At 43.6% G+C, this 12,489-nt stretch overlaps 1 protein-coding gene across 5 annotated transcripts in view; it reads left to right on the top strand.

Annotated features, from left to right (window-relative positions):
* The window catches only part of HMOX2 (heme oxygenase 2), a 34,270-nt gene that overhangs the window by 4,292 nt on the left and 17,489 nt on the right, over nt 1–12,489 (top strand). Inside the window, exon 1 of one of the 5 annotated variants that reach the window (XM_043560676.1) lies at nt 120–140. The exons of the other annotated variants lie outside the window; for them this stretch is intronic. The gene's annotated coding sequence lies outside the window, so the exon portion shown is untranslated. Of the gene's footprint in view, nt 1–119; nt 141–12,489 lie in introns of those variants that run through there. 5 annotated transcript variants of the gene reach the window in all.

Here is a 12,489-nt window from a genome sequence, read left to right as displayed (position 1 = left end):
TCCCGCGTGGCGGCTGCTGCGGGCTCTGCCCTTCCTCCTGACTCACCTCACTCGGAAGGGCGCATTGAGTCACTGTCATGACTTCATGGGTGACCCGCGGCCGCCAAGCGATCGGGAGGGATCCACGCCCGGGGCAGCCGGTTAGTCTGGGCAGGGAGTTTACCGGTCACCTCGTCGGCGCGGTGATGTAGGTGTATTGATTGCCTGCAGTTGCCAGGAACGCCTTGCACGGTCTTTGCAGGAGGATGTCTGCCCGTGTGTCATGCTATTTAAATGGATTCTGAGGAGGGGCGCCTGGGTGGCTCAGTCGTTTGAGCATCTGTCTCACTCTTGATTTTGGCTCAGGTCACCCGGCGGTTTGTGGGTTCCAGCCCCGCATGGGGCTCTGTGCTGGTGGTGCAGAGCCTGCTTGGGCTGCCCTCTCACCCCCTGTCTCTTTCTCTCGGAATAAATGAATAGACTTGGGGGGGAAAAAAAAAGGATTCTGATGAACCTGTTGTGGCCGGTGGCTGTTCTTGTTCACGGCTCTGTGAACCAGACAAGGCAGGATGGGATTGGGGGACAGCCCCGTATAAGGCTCTGCTGTTTACTGTCATCCCCTTCCAAAACCTTGCGAATTGATAGGTTTTTCACTTATAAAATGGAATTAGTGTTGAAACTGGTTAAGTGACTTCACTTGCATCGCACAACTGACACGATGCCACACATGGTCTTGATCCTGGCCGTCTTGCCTACAAGATCTGACGCTCTTTCCTAAATAGTGTTGTAGAGGTTGGGTTATGTCATTTAAACTCTCGTCCCTCTCCCTGTTAACTGTCAGTCCAAGTAGAAGGAAAGAGGAGCTTAGTGGTTTTGTGTATTTGAGTTTCTGGTATGGTGTTACTGTGTTTTTTTGTTTGTTTGTTTTGTTTTGTTCTAATATTTATTTAGTTTTGAGAGAGAGAGAGAGCACGCCTCGAGAAAGCTTGAGAGGAGGAAGGGCAGAGAGACAGGGGGACAGAAGATCCCAAGCAGGCTCAGCACTGACAGCAGTGAGCTCCACATGTGGGGCTTGAACTCCCCAACCGTGAGATCATGACCTGAATGGAAGTCAGACACTCAAGTGACTGAGCCACTCAGACGCCCCAACCAGTGTGTTTCGATTAAAATTTTAGCTCCAGTAATAAAAATGTTAGTTTTTCTTTTGCAAGGAGTGGATTAAAGAATACACATTAGTAAATCTATGCTTTATTCTTTAAAAAAATTTAAAAAAATTTTTTTAAATTTGTTTTTGAGAGAGAGATGGAGCGAGTCAGAGAGGGACAGAGAGAGAGGGAGAGGGAGAATCCCAAGCAGTCTCTGCACTGTCAGCACAGAGCTGGATGTGGGGCCTGAACCCATGAACCGTGAGACCATGACCTGAGCCGAAATCAAGAGTCAGACACTTAACCAAGCCACCCAGGCGCCCCTAAAAAAAAATTTTTTTTAACATTTATTCACTTCTGAGAGACACAGAGAGAGCGCTAATGGGGGAGGGGCAGAGAGAGAGGGAGACAGAGAATCCGAAGCAGGCTCCAGGCTCTGAGCTGCCAGCACAGAGCACAACGTGGGACTCGAACCCAGGAACCATGAGATCACAACCCTAGCTGAAGTCGGACACTCAACCGACTAAGCCACCCAGGCACCCCAATATATGCTTTATTTAGGATCTTTCTTGCTTTCTTTTATTTTTTAATTTTTTTTAATGTTTACTCTTGAGAGAGAGAGCGCGCGCACATGCGAGCGTGAGCGGGGGAGGGGCAGAGAGAGAGAGAGAGAGAGAGGGAGACACAGAATCCGAAGCAGGCTCCAGGCTCCAGGCTCTGAGCCATCAGCACAGAGCACGATGTGGGGCTCGAATCCACAAACTGTGAGATCATGACCTGAGCCGAAACCAGACGCTTAACTGACTGAGCCACCCAGGGGTGTGTGTGTGTGTGTGTGTGTGTGTGTGTGTGTGTGTGTGTGCGCATGTCCGTCCGTCTGTCCTTCCTTCCTTCCTTCCTTCCTTCCTTCCTTCCTTCCTTCCTCCCTCTCCCTCTCCCCCTCTCTCTCTCTCCTTGTCTCTTTCTTTCTCTCTCTCTCTCTCTCTCTCCCTCAAAATCATCACAAGACAAAACATCACAAGCTTTCCAGAAGCTCATAGCTCATTTGGGCATTTAAAAGTTTACGTGGTGACATTGGAAAAACTTTCAAATACAGTACCTTTAAGGCGAAACACTGGTGAGGGTGTGGAAATTAGAGGGGCCTTGGAAACACTCACTAAATAACCCCATTTAACTGGGAATGTGAGGAGGAAAATCTGTGGTTCTCTTTTTGTCTTAGTTGCTTTGCGTTTTTCTATTGCTTGGGCCAGTAAGGTGAGATGCTGTGTTACCAGAGTCAGGAGTAGGAGCTACCCTAGAAATGACATTGCCTCAGGAGAAGATGGCATTCATTGCCTTTAGCTAGCCCTTTATTAAGTCTGTTGAAATGTATAACTGGACAGCTGGGGCCTTTGGGCTACCTTGATTTTTTTGGTTTCCCTTTTTTTTTTTTTTTTTTAAATGTTTATTTATTTTGAGGAGAGTAGGAGCAGAGAGTGAGGGAGAGAGAGAATCCCAAGCTGGGCTCCACAATGTGGAGATCATGACCTGAGCCAAAATCCAGAGTCAAACACTTAACCGACAGAGCCACTCAGGTGCCCCTGGTTTCCTTCTATAGCTGACTCTCTTCATAGGACAGTTGAACTCTGCATCAGTATTGTACCAAAAACTAGAATATCACTCCTTCAGGAGAAAGATACTTTTGAAAATTGGAATTGTGGGGGCACCTGGGTGGCTCAGTCGGTTGGGCGTCCGACTTCGGCTCAGGTCACGATCTCGCGGTCCGTGAGTTCGAGCCCCGTGTCGGGCTCTGAGCTGATGGCTCAGAGCCTGGAGCCTGCTTCCAATTCTGTGTCTCCCTCTCTCTCTGCCCCTCCCCCGTTCATGCTCTGTCTCTCTCTGTCTCAAAAATAAACGTTAAAAAAAAAAATTAAAAAAAAAAGAAAATTGGAATTGTGTATTTATAATAAGTTTAGAATTCAGCTTGTAACTCCTTGGAGAGAAAAGAGATGAAAAATTATAAATTACCTACTGGTATGTTATTGGCCACAGTTAACTAGAAAGTTATAAATAGACATTTAATGCAATTTTTTTTTTTTTGGTAAAGATTTTATTTTTAAGTTATCTTTACACCCATTGTTGGGCTGGAACTCACAGCCCCAAGATAAAGAGTGCTCGCTCTTGCAACTGAGCCAGCTGGACGCCCCCCAATATTTTTTTCTTACAGTAGTCAATGAGAGAATTAAGAGCTCTAGATCACATCTTCTTTTGTGTTCAACACAGTGTGAGTTATGTGCTTTTTAACTAAATGTATTGTGTCTGTTAGGTTTGTGCAAAAACATAAGATGAAAGCTTTGTCTTTTGTAATCTGAATAATTTTTCAGGATATTTTTGCAGTACTGAGAAGCAGTGCCACTAGTGATTAGTTTTTGGGAAGGAGGGAAAAGTAGGAAGGGAGAGATGGAGGAAGGAAGAGAGGGAGAGAGAGAGAGGAGGAGGAGGAGGAGGGAAAGGAGGAAGGGAGGGGGAATTTTTAATTGGAACAGTTAATTGCTTGTACCAATGTCTTTCCTTTTTTTTTAAATGCTGGAAAATATTTCACTCTGGTGATCACTCAGGTGCCCTGTAATATTGTTCACCGTATGGTTTACTTTTTTTTTTTTAATTTTTTTAATGTTTATTTATTTTTGAGAAAGAGAAACAGAGTGCGAGTGTAGGAGGGACAGAGAGAGGGAGACACAGAATCCAAAGCAGGCTCCAGGCTCTGAGCTATCAGCACAGAGCCTGACGCAGGGCCCAAAGTCACGAACCCCGAGATCATGACCTGAGCCGAAATCAGACGCTTAACCCACTGAGCCACCCAGGCGTCTCTGGTTTACTTCTTTATATTGACTGAGTTTATTTACCATGAGATGTCTCACATTGTATTACACATTTTAAAGCCAACTAACAAGGCAGCTAGGTCCCTCAGAAATTTCGTTTCTAAATTTCTAATAAATTTGACACACAGTGTTGAACTACAGCAGCCCATAGCTGATGATCTGGCCTAGGAACGTTATGTGTATTTATGAATATGCGGTTACATTTATTTATATATATTGCAAGGAATCTTTTCTGAATGACCATTGTCTTTCCATTTAAGAGTAACACTGTTTATTGGAGTTCACTATAGATAATTTAAAGGTGTACACCTATTGTAAAGGGAATCCATTTACAAACAGCCCATCAGAGAACTACATCCAAATCGCAATCATGGAGTACTGAAATGGAGCCAACAATGCTTTCTGGGTCGTCATATCAATGCATCTGTATTCAGACCTTGCAAGGCAATATTCTAAACTCTGAACTCAGCATTTCAAAATAGCAATTAAATTCATAAGGCTCTTATCAGTGAACAGGTTTTTTCTTATTGCTTTGATATAATTTTCAAAGGCTTTTTTATCAAACATGGCTTTGTCTTTGTGATAGATTTCTTTAGGCAGATATTGTAATAGTTATCCAAGAGTTGTCTAGTCCATTTGTGGAGTAGGATTTTCATCAGAGTGCATGCATTCTTGCTGTTTAATGATGTGTTGTTGAGGAAGGTTCTTTTTTCAAATGTGTGCTTGAATGCCTCACTCTATGAACATACACAGATAGACTGACTTTTTGTTTGTACTTCAGAGTGGTTGAATTGTTGGGGTGCCTGGCTGGCTCAGTCAGTAGAGCACACAATTCTTGATCTTGGGGTTGTGAGCTCCAGGCCCATGTTGGGCTTAGAGCTTACTTAAAGAAAAAAAAAAGTGATTGAATTGTTAAGCACAAAATTAAGCTAATCAATTGGTAACAATCTTTTTCACTCACAGCTGTTCAAAATTAGACAATTTTGTTTTGCATGTACATGTATGTATCCAAATACATACATATTCATTTGTATTAGAGTGAAAAATAAATGGTTTGTTTCTCCCAAAAAAGGAAGTTGTGATGATATATTTTTGACCATGAGAAAAACATTTAAATCATTTGAGCTGCAGTTTTTGTGTCTGAAAAATGGGGTTAATACTTAATGAAGCTAAAGTTAATATGTTAAAATACCTTTTGTGCCTTGAATGCTGCTTATGGAATCTAGGGCAGGGGTTTTCACACTTTTCTATTTGGGTAAGTTTGGGGGCCCGGGAATCTGTGCTTTTTAAGGTTTTTCATGTGATTCTTGTTTAGGGCCACCTGTCACAAACACAGGCTGGACAGAAGTGGGAATGGACTGGCAAGAGGGTAGAGAAGTAAGTGAATGGGGTACATGAGGAAGGGGACAGCAGAAGAGGAAAGAAAGGGCTAATTGTTGCCTGGCGATAACTGCTGTCAGCTTGTATGCCAGAGGCCAAGCAAGTAGTCTCTTCTCTCTGTTTAGGGGAAAAATTAATTTTTGTCACACGAACAGATTTGTTTCTTTCCCAGGAGTATCATAGGCCTAATTATTGTCATAGTTCTCAGTAACTTTAAAAGGGCTTTGGAGAAGAATGGCATAACAGAGACAGGTAACTCGCACCCTGCGTGCCTGACTTTTTCTAAGTACTCCCAGTGTCCTGCCTTTCTCCTGATGAGCTTTCTCAGTCTCAGAAGACTCAAGTTTCACGGTCTTGTTCTGTGGGTCAATGCCACAATTACCTGAGGGCTGTGGGAAGGCACTGGCATGATTTAAACAATCTGCCATTATGTTTTTGCTAACCTGATTGATTGGCCTGCCTCATCACTTGCTATGATGGGCAGATTTTTTATGCCAAACACTGGGACCCATAGTCTGACCATACAGGTGCACTAAGGTACTAAAGGAACTGATGAGACAGGATATTTGATTTGAAGCAGAACTGTCCTGGAAAATGTGGAACATAAGGTTCAGGGTTTTTGTTGGTTTTTTTTTGTTTGTTTTGTTTTTTGAGAAAGAGAGCTCAAGTTGGGGAGGAGCAGAGAGAGGGAGGGAGGGAGAGAGAGCGAATTCCAAGCAGACTCAGCACTGTCAGTGCAGAGCCCAATGCTGGGCTCTAATTCATGAAACATGAGATCATGGCGTGAGCCGAAGTCAGACACTTGACAGACTTAGCCACCGTTAGGCTCCGCCTAAGGCTCAGTCTTTAGCACTGTTGTCTGCACTGTACAATTAATGTTTATACTGTGGTACACCTTGTGTTATCTTCTTTCTCTTTCTTGATTGAAAGGTACTTAAAGTTCAAAACAGGGCCTTAAGGCCTCTTAAGGTCTTAAGTCACAGAGCCCATGAGCATTATAAATGTTTGGTGATGATGCTGTGGTGTGTCACTTGCCCAAGTGTAGCCATCCCCTTCCTTAGTTATTGGATCTGCTCTTCTCTATAGCAGGACCACTACACACTGCTGCAGAGGAGCTGTTGTCACCTGGAACTATTTCCAGGACAGGCTGGAGGAGGGTGGGCAGGTGAAGGGAAAGAATTGGTGAGCAGAATTGTGTTTGGGTTGGGAGAGGAATCTAGGTAGTATTTGAAGGCAGTTGTAGTGAGTTGTCGTTGACCTTCACTCCCTTGGTTTTCCACAGGAAGGCAAGGGGAGATTCAGGCTTTCTCTTTGTTTAGTAATAGGTATCTCACTAATTAGGAAATAACTTTTAAACATTTTTTTAGATTTTTTTTTTTATCTTCTGAGTAATCTCTACACCCAGTGTGGGTCTCAAACTCAAAACCCCGAGATCAAGAGTCACATGCTCCACCGACTGAGCCAGCCAGGAGCCCTTGGAAAGTAACTTTTAAAACACTCCATTCCTGTACCACACACTTGTGTTTTTGACACCCTCAGCAAAATTTACAGGTGTCTGTATTCAGTGTCATATTTGTCCTGCTTTTTGTGTTTGTGGAGTCATACTAGAGGACCTGAAAGGAGAAGAGGGGTTGATCAGGTTATTCTTTCTTGCTTTTATATTTGGCTTTTCCAGGGCATATGTCCGGTTTTAAAGAAGCTAACGTTCAGGTGCAAATGCCTAAGGTAGAAGGGCAAAGAAGCAGTGGCATCTGCCTCTTTGGCAGTATGTATTGCCTCTGTGGTGTACAGAGAATTGGCACTGAGGGGGTGTGCAAAACAGTAACAAACCCAGCATAGTCCTTGTTCACATGGAGTTGGCTGTCACCTTGGGGAGACTCAAAACTGTGTAAAATTGTAAGGTTTATGATAGTGCCTTGCACACGTATTTTGGGAGGTCAGGGAAGTGAAGGGCTGAGAAAGAGAAACGACAGGAGAACTTGAACTGAACCCATTGGGGTTAGGTAAAAGAATTCGAACAGAAAAGAAGGGAACTAAAGAGAGGGGAAACCCCTCTTCAATAACTATTCATGGTTTCCTTAAAAACATTACTCACAAAGGGAATGTCTCTCACAAAGAGACTCTACTAGAGTAGGGATTCTTAACCTGAATTCTGGGTCCATGGGTAAACTTCAGGGGCTTGTGGTTGCTCTGGAATGGCATTGACCACATTTTTTATATGCATTTGTCCTGGAGGATTTGAAGCTGTCATCTGATTCTCAAAGGGATTTGCAACCAAAAAAGTTACTGATTTTTCTATTCTGGCAAATACCCTTCCTACCCATCTTTAGAAGTACATGTCTCTGAATTTCTGTCTTCAGATGAGGAAGTAGTTGGGTGAAAGATTAGAGACAGAAACCATAGGATTCCTTTGTAAACAAACAGACATTAACTAAATACCAACTGTCATGGGACTTGCAAGAGTGCACATGGAAAGGACAGTGAGTTCTCACTGGTTCCCAGGAACAGGGCAGCTAAGCACTCTCACTTTCTAGCGTGGTTGAGACTCCAAGTCTGGCCTCAGAGACCTTACAGTCAAGTGTAGCTGATACAGAGGTACAGTTAAGTAGGAGTATTGGGATGGAGTGAATTGAAGACACAGAAACCACAGGTTTTTGGGAAGGTCAAAATGTTTTCAAGAAGCTGATGGACTGTTGGAAACAAGGTGTGAAAGAGTATACGGAGCCCTGGCCCAGCAGTCAGAAAGCCATGGGCAGCTCTGAGAACAGTGGCTAATCCAGGGCCAGTTTCCTTCTGTTGCTTGGACACACACAATCTAAGAGACTGTCCAAGAGCCACTGTCACTTAGCACATGTAGCAGGAAATGGAAGCCGTCTGTTTCAAAGCAAGTAACCTAGTTGCCTTAGACCACAGCCGGCAAACTAGGCTGAGCTCAGAATTCCTAAGGGTGATGGAGGAGCTGAGCTCCTGAGTACCTGCCACCAAACCGCTACCAAGGCTTTATTTTTTTATTTATTTAAATTAAGTAAGCTCTGTGCCCAACGTGGGCTTTGAACTCATGACCTGGAAATCCGGAGTTGCATGGTCTACCTACCAAGCCAGCCAGGCACCCTGCACCACCACTTTAACTGTGGATGCTCCATTCACTATACAGTACTTGCTTTCCATATTGGCCTTTTGTGTAGGGTTTGGTTTCGAAAAAGGGTTGAGATACCTCTCAGAGCCGAGGAGCACACAGTCCCTGCCTTTCTTGGCCTATAAGCTGTTGAACATTTGCCCTCCCTATCTTGCCTACCTCTTTAACCTTAAAGTTATTCATTCATTATTGCCTAATGATGTCCTTGGGCAACAGTGGATGTTCTGGGCTATTTGAATTTCTTTTTGATAATGATTAATAGAGACAGTGATGTTTGACCAGTTCTTGGGAACTCATCAGAATTATAGGAACCTACTTCATGTATCTTTAACTCATGTAGTTTTGGGGGCTGCCTCATGGAAGAGGAACTTACTCAGTTTTATAGTGGCAAACTGCTGCTGTTGTTTTTTCAGTAAGTTGTGATCCCTGTAGCATTTTGCTTTATGCCCTGGCAATAATGATAACCTAATTCCTTGGTGTATTTCCTCCAAAATGTGCTTAGAAACAGGATATGGGCTTATTAGGAGGTAGTACAGCTATTGCCTTCTTTAGGTTGGCCCCTTTGCTGGAGTAGCAAACATGAAGAAAATGCTCCTGTGCATTCCTTCTCTCTAAAGCCAGCTGGAGGAATAAAGCGTTTTTATATGGAGGTAGACATCAGGAAGTTTCAGGTAGTTTGTGCTTGCCTGGGGTGGTGGAGTGCTGGCAAGTGTTTGTTACCTTGACTGTTAAAATTTTGCCTATCATTTCTTTAAAAAGAAGGTGGGGGAGGGGGTGGTGCAGTAAGGCCAAATGCTCTGCTCCCAGTCAGGCTTTCACAGTCCTTAAAACAAAATCTAAAAGGTGTGTTCTCAGTATCTGTATCCGTGGCATGTAAGGAAGCCGCTTTGAAACCAGTGCAAACCCAACATTTCTCCTTCAAACGTGAAACTATTATTTTTTTAATTAAAAAAAATTTTTTTTTATGTTTATTCATTTTTGAAAGACGGAGAGACACAGAGCACAAGCAGGGGTAGGGCAGAGAGTGAGGGGGACACAGAATCTGAAGCAGGCTCGAGGCTCTGAGCTGTCAGCACAGAGCCCTATGCGGGGCTCAAACTCAAGAACTGTGAGATCATGACCTGAGCCGAAGTCAGATGCTCAACCGACTGAGCCACCCAGAAACTGTTATTTGAGCACAAAGTATTATATGCTTGGTCTCCCCACATGGCCATTCTCATCTCTCACCATCAGTAGAAATTTCTCCAGTAAAAACGCTGCTCAAAAATGCTTACTCACCAGCCATTTTTCTTATTTCCGGGCTTCATTTTTAACTGTCGTATTTGTCATCCGCTCTTTGAGAATAATCTTGATTTTGAGAATACCTCAAATTCTGGAAATCATTCATTGACTCAGCAAACCCTGATTGGGTGCCCTGTGTTGGGTAGTAGGAGGGAAAGATAAATGAACTATAATCTGGAATGGAAATAAATAAATACTGTCATGGGATACAAGTGCTATGGTAGGTTGTAAAAGGCTTGCTTAGGTCGCTGTTAATATAATATCAGGCCTCCAAGATGATCAGTTCGTTGTTTTTTGGCCTTATTTTTAGAAGTAGCACAACCCCATTTTGGGAGGAAGTATAGCAAGGAATAGGGGAGTTGCTCCAGCTGAAACAGATGGGGGAAGCCCACAGCTTTTCCTGCTATGCCTCATGTTAAATGCCATCCTCCCTGCAGCTTCCTGAGGAATGCCTCTCATTTTATAAATGAGGATGTTGGAGTTCTAGGGAAGTCATAAAATGTAGTTAGCCAGTGTGGGCCTGGTCGTAGAACTTTAGTTCTCCTGATTCCTAGCTTACTTGTCAGTCACACACCAGACCGCTAAACAGTCATTAGATTTCTTCCAGTTTTTTGTTCCATTCCACAAAGAAGTCAGTAAACACATTTCTTTCAGGGGCTTCACCTCTGCCTGGCTTTGTTACAGAGCTTTAAAGGTTTTGCCTCCTAGTGATCCAAATACAAATCAGTCCTATTCCCAGGAAGGTACTGTGACCCCTTTCATTGTGATCTGTGGACAGTGCCAAGTTGCCCCATTTGGTAACAGCCTCTTCTGTTTTCTGGTTGAAATTCAGTTTCCCCAGAAATCTCTGTAAAGGATATTTGATAAAGGTGTGACAAACAGTGTGAAGCATAGTGCCAGAATCTCATATGTCTCTGTAAACTACTGAAGGGACAGGAAGAGTATTAGATGCATGTCCTTTCTTGAATGACCTTAGCACTGCTTCTGAGATTCAAGCAGAGTTCCTCGGCCTTGGTGCTGTTGACATTTTGGGCTGGATAACAGTTTGTAGTGGTGGTGGGTGTGTGAGTATGTGTACACACGTGTGCATGAATGTGCTTGTGTTTGTGCTTTCTGTGCATTGCAGGATGTTGAGCAGCATCCCTGGCCTCTACCCACTTGATACCAGTTGAGTGGCCAAACCCCCTCCTCCTCCCACTTGTGATAATCAAACGTGTCTCCAGACATTTCCGGATAACCCCTGGGCAGGGCAGGCGGGGTGGGGTGGGGGTGGGGGGGAAGGGGGGGTGTTGCCAAAATGGTCCCCAAGCTGAGAACCATTGGGTTGGGGATTGAGTGTCATAAGATATAAGTGCAAATCAAATTGATTACAGAGTCAAGTAAATTTTTCAGTTATCTAAACCTTTATTTATAGTGATGAGCTACTCTAAAGAAATAAAACAATAGCATGCCCTTGGCCTCCATCCTGACCCTCCACAGCATGAAGGGGCCTTTATCTAACTCATGTTCAGAGTGTCCCTGAAAGAGTTTGAACTTAGGTGATCGTCTTCTTTTAGAGCCTTTGCAAAGTTTATTTTGCTAGAAATTCCAAGATTTTTGTGTTCCTTTCTTGGTATCTAGTGTTGTCACAGTGAAAACAGAGGTTCTTCACAGTGAGCCTTCAACTCAAAGTCTGTGACCCCAGTACAGATTTGACGTTGTCTGTAAGGGTTTTCACGGACAGGGGTATTTCCATTTCTTGTGTAAAAGTATATGGGAACATGTGTTAACTTTAAGTGGCCCTTCAGTTTGTTAATCAATGCTATATGATATGTCGCAGTTCTATAAGTAACTTATCATTTAATTCTCATTACATACCTTGCATAGTTGTTATTACTATCAGATAAAGAAACTGACCCTCTGAGAAGTTAAGTACCTGGTCCAAGGCCACCCAGCTGGTATGTGGCAGAACCAGGTTTTGCTCTCAGTTGTGCCTGACTAGAACCTGTGCCATTTATTTATTTATTTATTTATTTATTTACTTATTTATTTATTTATTTTTAACGCTTATTTATTTTTGAGAGAGAGACAGAGCATCAATGTGGTAGAGTCAGAGAGAGGGAGACACAGAATCCGAAGCAGGCTCCAGGCCCCAAGCTGGCAGCACAGAGCCTGACGCGGGGCTTGAACTCACGGACCACGAGATCATGACCTGAGCCAAAATCGGACGCTTAACTGAGTGAGCCACCCAGGCGCCCCTATTTTTTTTTAATATTTTTTAAATGCTTATTTATTTTTGAGAGACAGAGTGCATGTGGGGAGGGGCAGAGAGAGAGGGAGACACAGAATGTGAAGCAAGCTCCAGGCTCTGAGCTGTATTATAGAGCCTGATGCGGGGCTCGAACCTGCGAACCATGAGATAATGACGTAAGCTGAAGTCTGATGCTTTAACCGATTGAGCCACCCAGGCGCCCTGAGCCTGTGCCTTAACCATATCCCTACTCTACCTTTTGGCTTGTGTGCCAGTGTATTCTTTCTTGGCTGAGCTCAGTTCAGGTTAACATTTGTTAGGTGCCTGCTACAGGTCAACTCTGGAGATCATGCAATTCAGCCATTGCCTCACCTCCTTCTATGTCATGTCAACATATTAGCATTGTGCTGTGTAGAAAGGACTTGTATGGATATGTCTGCTATTAGATGTGTTGAACCCATCTTATAGAAACTTCCA

Source organism: Prionailurus bengalensis, chromosome E3 (assembly GCF_016509475.1).
Source record: "Prionailurus bengalensis isolate Pbe53 chromosome E3, Fcat_Pben_1.1_paternal_pri, whole genome shotgun sequence".
In the NCBI taxonomy this organism is placed as follows: Eukaryota; Metazoa; Chordata; class Mammalia; order Carnivora; family Felidae; genus Prionailurus; species Prionailurus bengalensis.
This window is presented reverse-complemented; position numbering and strand designations above follow the sequence as displayed.